The following is a 12,060-nucleotide window of genomic DNA, read 5'->3' on the forward strand; positions in this document are numbered from 1 at the left end:
CTATAGGCTATAGCGGTTTACGTGTAGTGTGTTGTCCATATAGTCTAATTATACAAAATTAAATAAAAATTAACTAAGTTCCATACAAAACTAAGTTCCATACAAAAGAATATGTATTAATAGAAATAATTAAAAATTTTATATGAATAATGAGTACTAAAAATTCCGTTACAAAAATATAACAATATGCATTAGAGAATATAAAAAAAATTCTAAAAAAACATATTACTATGAACAAACAAAATAAATGAAAAATTGATTAAAAAAATCAAAACTTATAAAAGAATACTAAAAATAATAGTACAAAAAATTATTTATTTATAAAACATAGCTATGAAAAAAATACAAAAATTCTGATAATTATTCTTGATTTTTTTATAACGTAAAAATTACACTTAGTTATTTTCAGTGAACAAGAGTTAAAACATAAAAGTCATGTTTGTCTTTAAGAAAAAAAAAACAGACAAACAAAAAATTCTGATATTTAATAAGAAAAGTCTAATTAAAAAGATGTTGCAGAAAGCACGTAAAATCGACCATGATACATACGCCTATATTAAAATTCACGATTATAAAATATAAATTAAAATATAAAATATATATTAAAAATAAATTAAATAATATATATTTATATATAAATATATAATAATTAATTTTAGTAATTTATTTTAGTATATAAATAATATTTTTAATCAAACATATACAAAATAAAAAGATACATGAGTACGTAAAAATAGGGAGATATATAAGTATATTATACACATAATATATTAACACAGTATTTTTTGTTCTTGTTTTTGGTGTAATTTACTCTATAACTGAACTATATATAACCTCCATTAATTCTTAGAAGATAGTACAATTTACATTATTTTTTAAAAAATATATACATGTGACTTTTGTTTATTTAATTTTCAATGAAATTATTTGGTATAACATTTATATTTTAATTACAATATAAGGAGAGAAACTATATATATGTATTGAAAATTAATTTTAACTTTTTCGGTTAATATTTTTTGTTAATTTTTTTTATTTTATTTTGATTTTTTTTTCATCTATTTGGAAGCAGAATCTCAGACTGAGAAAGGGGACAATAATCCCTTTAAATTTTAATTTTTTTCATATAAATTATATATAAATTTTAATTTTATTTTTTTAAATTTTTATTTTTATTTTATTTTATTATAAAATTAATTTTTGGTTATTCTTTAATATTTTGACTAGTTCCGTCATTGTATCTATATATTATTTTATCATCTAATTGTTGACTGAAATACTTTGAATTTTATCATTTAATTGTCTATTTTTTTTTGAAATAGACACACTACACGTAAACCGCTATAGTCTATAGCAGTTTACACTCACACGCACACACACGTAAACCGCTGCTGCCTACAGCGGTTTACACTCACACACGTACAGCAGCGATTTATCCTCACATACGCACACACGTAAACCGCAGCTGGTTGTAGCGGTTTATGCATACCTGTAAACCGCTACTGCCAGTAGCGGTTTATATAGAATTGTGAATCAATGTATTTGCGTATTAGATTTGGAAACAATGCGTTTGCGTAATATTGAGGTTGTAACAATTTAATAACGTAAATTGCCCTAATAATAATAATAATAATAATAATAATAATAATAATAATAATAAGATTTAAACATACTTTATTATATTAGATTAGATACAAATTAAACTATTTAAATAAATAATTCGGTGTTTAGGAGTCGAGCATTAGAATAATTTTTTGCAAAGTATTTATCATATTATAAATTTATAATCATGTAAGTATGTGAAGGGTTTATTTTTTAAATTACGTTTTAAAATTAAATGGCTTTTAATATTATTAGATTGTCTTATTTTTAAATCGGTCAATTCATTTTATATTTATATATTATAATTATTTATTTTGTAAGGAGTACAACTAAAATTTTAATAGCAATTATTAAATTAAACATTGTTACGATGAGTACTATAAAAATTTGTAATGTAATCGTTACTAACCTATCACATAACAAAAATTTTTAAACTTTATAAAATACATTTTTTTTCATGAATTCGTATTATTGAACTAATTGAATTCAATTTAGCATTGACTCCATATAGATATAATTGTTAATGTATTAAAATAATTGCATGGATTATATTTATGCCATGAATTCACGTTCAATTGATATTTATAATTTTTTTATACTTTTTTTCTGGAGTAATTCGAATTAGCATGCTTCGAATTACTATGAGAGTTAAAACAGAGTGTTAGTTTCAAACATGCCAATTTAAATTAGTATGGACAAGTGTGTGTAATTCGAATCAGGACGATTTGAATTACTATGATAATTTGAACGATGACTAATTCGAATTGCACTAATTTAAATTATTACGTGCACATAAAATTCGAATTAATTTTATTCAAATTATTATTTATTGGTATAATTCGAATGAATCTAATTTAAATTATATAAACACATCCTCTTGATAGATTATTGTCACATTTTTTTTAAATTTTGTAAAATCTAATCCAACTTGGTTGATATGCGTGTTTTGTCCTAATTATTAAATCTATACGGACAATTAACTGATTTAACTCACCTATGATGAGCAACGTTTAGGGAGATAATACCTCAAAATTATTATATTTAATTTAGCATTTATAATTTGACCAACAAGTATTTGAATGCGTTTGAAAAAGTTGAGAGACGGTAAATATCCTAATGAGGAGGGTATTCTCTTTTAAAGATTCTTAGTTTTTTTTTTTTTTTTTTTGAGCTACATTAAAAAAATGAAAAAAAAAGAAAAAAATAATCCATAAATAGAAAACTAATAAGAGAAGTTAAAACTTAAAATTCAAAAAGAAAAATATCATTCATGAAACTTAAGAAGCAGAGACAGGGCCCTGATCGAAGGTGAGGTGAAGCAATGGATCGGAGTTGATGCTGAAGGTCGTAATGGATGGTCCACCTTGAATACCACAAAAAATTATAAAAGCAGCAAAGCACTCGAATGGAAACGCAGTTGCTCTTCCTCACCGACCGTTAAGTTACTGGCTGATTTATTTATTGGTTCAATGACTAAATCTTCATTTTGGTTATTGAAATTTACGCGATTACTCATTTTGGTCTCCGAAATTTAAAATTATCTATACTGGTCCTCCAGATTCAAGTTTGGGCACCAATATGGTCCCTCGACTCTTTTCGGTGATGATTAAGCAAATGAAGTGCTGAGATGACACCCTTCCTGTCATGTTGAATGCTGTAACGGCTAGTTGATATGGCGAAGGTTGTATTTGTATTCAATTTAGTATCCTCTTGTTAAAATTTTGTCATTATAACTCAAATAAATAATAAGATAATTAAGGTTTTAGGGACTAAATTGGATACAAATACAATTCTCGCCACATCAACTAGCCATTACAGTGTCTAACATGACAGGAAGGGTGTTATCTTAGCACTCTATTTGCCTAATCATCACTGGAAAGAGTCGATGGACCATATTGGTACCCAAATTTAAATCTGGAGGACCAGTATAGGTAATTTTAAATTTCGAAGACTAAAATGAGTAATCACGTGAATCTCAGGGACTAAAATGGGGATTTAGTCTGGTTCAATCGTTAAATTATTGATTGAATCAATAAAATCAATGTTAGGTAAATAAAACGGATTAATACTCAAAATTGTTTCAGAAAGATCACGCGATTTTCATTTTCGTTCCTAAATGATTTTTTTAATTAAATTAGTTTCTAAGTAATTTTTTTAAATCACGTTCGTCCTTTCGTTAATCTCGTGACGCCGCCGTTAGAAATCTGCTGACCTGAAATGTAAGCTGGCAGCCCACCCAACCAAACGACGTCGTTTGGCACCTTGAGAGTCTTAGTTGTGAAACGTGACCGTTTTGAGAGTAGAGTATAACGTTTTACACTTTGTCTGTGGAACAAAACCTCACTTGTTCTTCTTCATTCTCACCATGACTCTCTGTTTCTCTGACCTATAAGCAACCATCACAAAGACGAAGAAGACCGCGCCATCGTCCGCAATCGTTAGAGTAGTCGTGGAGCATTGTTCGTGCGTCTGTTCTGGAGTTTGGTGGGAAACTTGAAGGCAACTACATAGCATTGTTTCTGCGTTCGAAGTGAGAAGTAAAGTTTTTTGTATCTTGTGAAAAAAAATTGGTAACACTATGTAAACCCCTAGTTTTCGCATTATATTATTGAGTCACCGTTAAGAATCTGTCAGTGCATAGGGTCTAGGGTTTCATCCTAGGGTTTGGTTTATGATTGGTTATATGCGTAACTGAGGAAAGACTCTGTTTTTGTGGCTTAGAAAAATGATAACTATTGTTTGTGTTAATGGAGTAATGGTTACTGGTTTAGTTACTGTGTTGGTGATGATTTAGTGTTTTTCATGTTCTGTTTTAAATTTTTATAGGATTTGGAGGCATTGCAAGTCTTAGATGGAGGGTCCTCCGATGACATTCATATTTCATCATGGTGAAAATTTAAAAATGATGAAAAAGGAAGTAGAATCTACGAACCAGATAATACAGAAGTCTTGATGGGGTTGATGGGGATACGCTTGATGTATTTTTTGTTAAAGGATACTATAAGGAACTAGGATATGCTGGGGGGGACATATGTTGGTGGAAAGTTCCTTGGCTGTCGCTTGAGAGTGGGTTGAGGAAGTTGGAGACTGATAAAGATCTGCTTAAAATGTGTAAGACTTGTAGAAGGAATCACAATGTCATAAACATATTCTTTGAACATGGAGTTTCAGAGCAACACGTGGTGGAATGCATGAGTGAGGATGATGAAGTAATTCTGCCAATGAATGCCTCTTTGTTGAAGCTGCCCAGCACACAGCCTGTAATGCAAGCAACAAAAATTGCATCCCAGCCCACAAAGAACCACTCACAGCAATTGACAACTAACCCTCTGCATCCCACTTCTAAAAATAAAGCCAAAGCCACTCCCAATTCTGCTGGACCCAATCCTCATCCCAAGAAAATAGACTATGTGAAGCCCAAAACAAGGTCCTCCCAGTCCACAGAAAAGCCCATTGACAAGCCCAATTCTCAGCCCACCAGAAAGTGTAGTTCTCAGCCCACTCAAAAGCCCAAACCCCAGGCCAGGTTCCAACCAAAAAGTTTATCCCAACCTGCAAATTCCAGCACTGCTGTTAAACCAAGAAGTAGCCATCAACCTCAAAAGAAGTCACATGCTCAAAATAAGAACAAAGAACCTCCGCATTTCACAAGATCTGGTTGAGCTGTTAAGCCACCCCCAATGAAGGAGCTGGTGTGGGAATGTGCTAGATCAAGGACTATTAGTGACTTTGAAAGAAACATGAAGAGGGTCAAGGTGATAAATGAACGAGCATGGACTTATCTGGATAAGTGGCCGAAAGAATCATGGACTAAATCTCATTTTCGTGAGGGGCAAAAAATGGACACTATCTGTAACAATGCTTGTGAGTCATTTAATGCAAGGACCAAGCATGATAGGGCGAAGCCTATCCTTACATTGGCAGAGGAAGTTAGGAAGATCATAATGAAGACCATGATCGACAATAGGCAGAAACTGGCAAACTACCAGGAAATTCTGCCTCCAGTGTAACAGAGCAGGCTTGAGGCAATGACAAAGCTTTCTCAACATTGGTCCCCACAATGGAATGGTGATCAAAATGAGGACTTATACGAGGTTCACGGCTGGCCAACCACAATGGTTGTTGACTTAGGAAAACAAACTTGCACATGCAGATTCTGGCAATTGACATGTATATTTTCTCAATTTTTATGCAAATGTACTATATGAATAATGCAAATTGGTCTGAAATAATAACTGCATGCACATGTATGCCTTGTATGCATTCCATATCATGTATACAAGATAAGAATGATAAGAGTGCTAAGGATTACTGCCATGAGTGGTTAACCATGGAATCATACCGAAAAACGTATGCTTTTCATGTTAACCCAGTCAAGGGCCAAGACTTATGGGAAAAAATAGGTCGTCCTGCACCAGTCCCCCTCTCCAATTAAGCCCAAACCAGGTAGACCCACAAAGAACAGAAGAAAAGACAAAGATGAAGGAGGATCTGGTTCCAAGACAAGGATGAAGAGAAAATATAACCCCATCCGATTCATGTTCTGTGGTGAGGTTGGACACAACAAGAGAACATGTAAACTGAAGAAACAAGCTGATGCTGAAGAAGAAGCAAGGTTAATGCAACTGCAACTTGCATTAACGGAACCTAATACAGATGCACCAAATGAACTCCCAACGGATGCTGCTCATGCTACTCCAGATAATCCTGTCCCATTGTCTGTTTCTCCACCACCACAGCGATCGAATGCAGCCTCATATATAGTCCTGACCCAACCGGAAGGAATCCCAGCAACCCAAGAAACAGAACCATCACCACCCACTGAATCTGTAGCGGTTTGATTAACTACTTTATTTTCATTTTCATATGCCTCAATCTGCGTTTCTCTATTCATGTATTTACTTCACATGTCGTGCAGGCTAAGGTGAGGGGAAGACCACCAAAGCTTCAAGTTTTTAAGGGAAAAGGAAAAAGAGTTGTCTCTCCCCAACCTGCTCCAACAACTGCAACAATTCCAATTTCTGCTGGAACAATAAAAGGATCTAGTGCTGCGACAACTAAGAAGCTTGCAAGTCTCATGACCTTTGTGCCGACTCCAGGGTTCAAACGGCCAAGGAAGAAAGACAACACCATCTGAAGACCTTCATCGGAACATATGCTTTTTTTTAGGCTATAGATTAGGAAAGATATGTTTGTATTAAACACTATCAAATCTCACTGTTTTATAAGGCCTTTATTTTAGATGCATGTTTTGCCTTGGTATGAAGTGTTGCTGATGAATCACTTTTAGGAACTTTACTACCTTTTGTGGTGACAAACGCAATGTTGAAAACTTTATATTAACACTTTATATTAAGAAATTTAAGGAACTTTATTATCTTGTTATGTCTCTGGTTTGCCATTTACTTCTTTACATATTACAGTGTTAGTGATGCATAAATATATTTCATTCACAGGTGTACTCAAAATCTAAGTTGCCATTTATAATCTCTAGTTTCAGATTACAATAGTTTAGCTATGATACTGGAAATAAAGAAACTAGCTCCCTAAATCACACCACCGTATCACATTCACTCGCTCCTACTTGTACATATATGACATGCAAAGTAAAGCTCCTACTAAGATGACTAGCATCAGACTAGTGAACATAAAGCACATTAACATTCTATGTACTCTGACTTCTGCTTCTAAACTACCTATTCTCCATGCTAATTTAACCTTCCAATCTTCATAATCAATGTCCAGTTCTCCTTCGATTTCTGGGACACCGCTAGAACCTTCTACAACAGCTACATTTTCATTTTCTTCGACCCGTTTTAAAAAAATTGCAATGGCTCACTTTCTGAAAACATTGAACAATACTGTTAACCCCACATAAAGAGTGAAAGCCAAGATGATGCTATCATTCATACAAAATTAAACTCACCCAATATCTTGCACAAGTATGAAACAAGTGATCTGGATTCTTTGATATCCAAGATTTCTTAACCAAAGTTTTTAAACCGCAGAAATAGGTTTTCTCATGGTTTTGTCTTCTTCTTTGCATGGACGAGCTCGAAGTATAACTACCGTGTGAGTTTGACAGAAATCTGTAACACCCTACCACACAGGGCCTTATGCTTAAGTCGTAAAGCAGAGGTGGCAAGGTATTACGACCTCTAAAAGAAAATGATATCTACATAGATATAGTTGGGTGAAATCATATCTAGGAGCCTTGAAGAACAAGCTAAACAAATTAATAAACAGAAAATCATGACACACTCGCATGGATATTCGTAAAACGAACAGGCAAAATCGAAAGATAACTGAACACATATATATACATATCAGAGTTCCAAAACTCAGATAGCAAGCTCCAGACTCGACCTGCGAAGCTAAGGCCGACCAGAGTATATAATTATGTATATATACAACCCAAAATAAAACTCAAACCACAAAATAAACCCCTGTATCTCCAAGTCGACCTCTAGGAGGGACAAAACACAAAATATACATGCGGAGATTCTATAAACATATATACATAGCCTAAAACAAAATATGACAGTCCAAAAGACAGTTCTTCGCTCGTAAGGAGGATACCCAAACGCTCAACGAGGTGTCTCTCGACCTGCATCTGAAAAATAACAACATAGTATGGGATGAGAACCGGAGGTTCTCAGTATGGTAAAGGTGCCCGCATAGTTAATATAAAAGGTCTCGGGAAAGTCAGAGGCATTCCTAGAACTTCGACACTCAGATTTCAGCTTAAGAATTCAACTAAACTAGAAATTAGGTAAGTTGTCTAAAGTATTCTAATTCTGAATCTAACTTTAACCTAATAATTCACATTCTGTCTCCTCTAATCCTCCGAATCATTGGTGGAACAATCCTCTCTCCTCACACCTTCGCCAAGAAGGATTTCTCAGAAAACATACACATATAGTTCAAGCAAGAAAAGCACAGGTAGAGAAGCATTTACAGCAGGTAGAACAAGTAGCGAATAAGCAAAATTAAACAGTTAAGCAAACCAAAACAATGCACACTCAAGCAAACAAACAAATGCATATGATGTATGCCTGTCCTATGGCTGATGAGTCTCATCTGTCGGTTATACAGCCAACCCGACAAGTCCTGGTAGTTAACCATTGGACAGTCCCTCTGTGCGCGCATCCCCAAGCTCAATAATATTCCATGGAGTCAAACTCCAAGCTCAAATATAATATTCCATGGAGTCACTCCAAGCTCAATAGTATAGTATTCCATGGAGTCGAACTCCAAGCTCAATAATATAGTATTCCATGGAGACGAACTCCAAGCTCAATATAATATTCAATATTTATATATATATGCATGCCCATGGGGGAATCTGGGGAGTTAAAGTGCCCGGTCACATCTTGCGACAGAGGGTCAACAAATAGTCTCAAATACACAAGTCACATAATAATCTCTTTTCCTTTTAAAATATTACCTCAAATCAAAATTCCAATTCTTAAAGAAATTTTGGCAATATCTCCTCTAAGACTCAAATTTCTGCCACCCTTCAAGGGTCCCAACTATCAAACCAAACACCTCTCAGTCATTCAAATCATGTCCAGTAACAAATTATTTCATAATCAAACGAATACCAATATTAAGTCTTTTTCCAAATCGACCAACTTCAACAGCGAATTATTGACAACAGCTAAACCTCACATTTTATACCATATACACAAATCCATCAATTATTCATTCATTTCATTCCTATCTTAAGGTCTTTTAGCCTAAGTTTTCACATGACATTAAATATTAACTACGAGAAACCAAAACCATACCTTCGTACGGAATCAAAATATTCAAAACTCCGGAGAAGCTATCTGACTGAGCTATCGAAGAAGAAAATGTCCAGTATCGTCTATGTCTCCTAAAATTCCCGTTGGTCAAACCCAAAAGTAAGAGGAACTATGTCACTGTCAACTTCCACTAATTAAAAATTGTGCCAACGTATAGAGGAGGAGGTTACGAATACTCTTACCGGATTAGATTTTTTATTGGAGTTACGGATTTCAAGAAATTGAAGCCAGAGGTTCCGAAGGATTTACGTTCTCTCTCGGTCTTCTCTCTCCGTTTTCTTTCTTTTCTTTCCTCTCGCATACGTTAATGATATATATATGATTAATACAAATACGCCGCCTTAGCTTTATTTATATTTTATATACACTTTATGAAAGGGAATTATAATAATAGATTATACTTATATAGAAGGAAGCTAAGAATGAATTATAATATAATATTATATTACAAAACTTATATCTATGAAAGTGACCGAGTACTCTTTCTTTATATATATTAACGTAACTTATAATGATACAATATCTAATTGTGTAACTTATAATATTATAAAGTTTCCTTAGTAGAACTAAAAATGAATAACGCTAGCTATAATAATAATAATAATAATAATAATAATAATAATAATAATAATAATAATAATAATAATTTATATATAAAGTTAATAATATATGCGTTATTAATCTAAATGACATTAGTAACTTAAAAGTGAAAGATATTTAGTGAAACATTAACAAAGCTAAGCTCAACAAAAAGTATCGATATTTACTCATATTAGCAGATATCGAACTCGATAATAATATTATTAACTAAATTCTATTTTTAAATTAAAATATCAATTACTCAAATTAAAATATAGATATAAGTTTTATTTCTTATAAATGACTAGAATTATAGTTTTAATTATGTAAAATATTTTATTATAAAATATTTATATATATAAGAATATGAATTTGGTTGAATTCAAATAGTTATAAAATTAGTTCAATTACTGATAATAAAATAATTTTCTAAAAATAGAAAATTTCAATTTATGAAATAAATTATAACTTATTTATATTTATATTTTTAAAACTGAAGGTCGCTACAAAATCCACCGCCGGAACCTCCACTTCCGCTCCCCATCATGGCGCCGAGATCAACTTCCTCCTCCCTGAACAGCAGTTGGGTCTGCGACAACGCTCAAGCAAGGCAATCATGTTCTTCAGAGGTTGGGAATTAGGGTTTATTTATTTGAGACTTAGGGACTAAATTGATACAATACCCTAAACATATCTCGTCAATAACACACACACACCATGTCAGGTGTTACTCGTATTGCAAGCTCACATTCCAAGTCAGCAGCTTTCTAACGGCGGCATCACGAGGTTAACGGATGGACGAACATGATTTAAAAAAAATCATTCAGGGACTAATTTGATTAAAAAAAATCATTCGGGGACGAAAATGAAGATCACGTGATCTTTCAGGGACGATTTTGAGTATTAACCCTAAATAAAAAATATAAAGAGTAAAATATCGTTTTTGTCCCTAACGTTTGGGGTAAGTCTCAAAGTTGTCCTTAATGTTTGAATCATTCTATTTAAATCCCTAACGTTTCAAAATTGACTCAATGTTGTCCTGCCATTAGGAATCTGTTAAAATGTTATGGACTTAAATAGGACGAATATGTTGGGGACAAAAATGATACATATAAATAAATTTTAATTTTATCCTTCAATAATATCAATTTTTTACGGTACATAGTTATTCAATTATTTTTCAATCACATCTAAGTAAATTATATTTAATCAAATTAATTTTATTCTAAATAAATTTATTTTTTATAATTTTACTCTTAAAAATTTTTACTCATCATAAAATATTTGTAGAATGACTAATACATAAATTTGTGGAAAAAAAAGATACATATACAATAAAGTAATGTTATTCTAGTCATTTTACAAACATTTCTTGATGAGTAAAAATCTTTAAAAGTAAAACTATAAAAAAATTTAATTTATTTAGAATCAAAATAATGTAATTAAGTGTAATTTACTTAAATATGGTTATTACCGTAAAAGATTGACATTTGTGAAAGATAAAATTAAAATTTATTTCTATGTATTGTTTTGGTCCCCAACGTTTTCGTCCTATTTATGTCCCTAACGTTTCAAAATCGTCTCAATTTTGTCCCACCATCAATTCTGTTAACAGATTTCTAACAGACAACATTGAGTCAATTTTGAAACGTTAGGGACTTAAATAGGACGATTCAAACGTTAGGGACAACTTTGAGACTTATTCCAAATATTGGGTACAAAAACGATACTTTACTCAAATATAAAATAATAAAAATATAAAATTAAAATTTAAAATATATATTTATTAATATTTTAATCTGTAAATATTTAAAATATTTAATATTTATTTTAATAATTATATAAATTCTAATAAAATTATAATAAAACAAAAATATTAATAATAAAAATAAGAGTAAAGTATCATTTTTGTCCCCAACGTTTAGGGTAAATCCTATTTGTGTCCCTAACGTTTAAATCGTCCTATTTGTATCCCTAACGTTTGTAAAAGTGATTCAATGTTATCCTGCCATCAATTATACATCATGAACGCTTTAGTTTGAGTTTTAAAAATCTCTTCTTGAAGTTAGAA

The 12,060-nt window shown here is 32.0% G+C and overlaps 1 long non-coding RNA gene across 1 annotated transcript; it reads right to left on the bottom strand.

Annotated features, from left to right (window-relative positions):
- Positions 1–7,468: 7,468 nt before the first annotated feature.
- Positions 7,469–9,719, bottom strand: LOC112703997 (uncharacterized). The gene is made up of 3 exons (XR_003154726.3): positions 9,593–9,719; positions 9,393–9,481; positions 7,469–8,215 (listed from the first exon to the last, which is right to left on the bottom strand). It is a non-coding gene; the product is annotated as an uncharacterized lncRNA (long non-coding RNA).
- Positions 9,720–12,060: the final 2,341 nt, after the last annotated feature.

This window comes from Arachis hypogaea, chromosome 7 (genome assembly GCF_003086295.3).
Source record: "Arachis hypogaea cultivar Tifrunner chromosome 7, arahy.Tifrunner.gnm2.J5K5, whole genome shotgun sequence".
NCBI classification, from domain to species: Eukaryota; Viridiplantae; Streptophyta; class Magnoliopsida; order Fabales; family Fabaceae; genus Arachis; species Arachis hypogaea.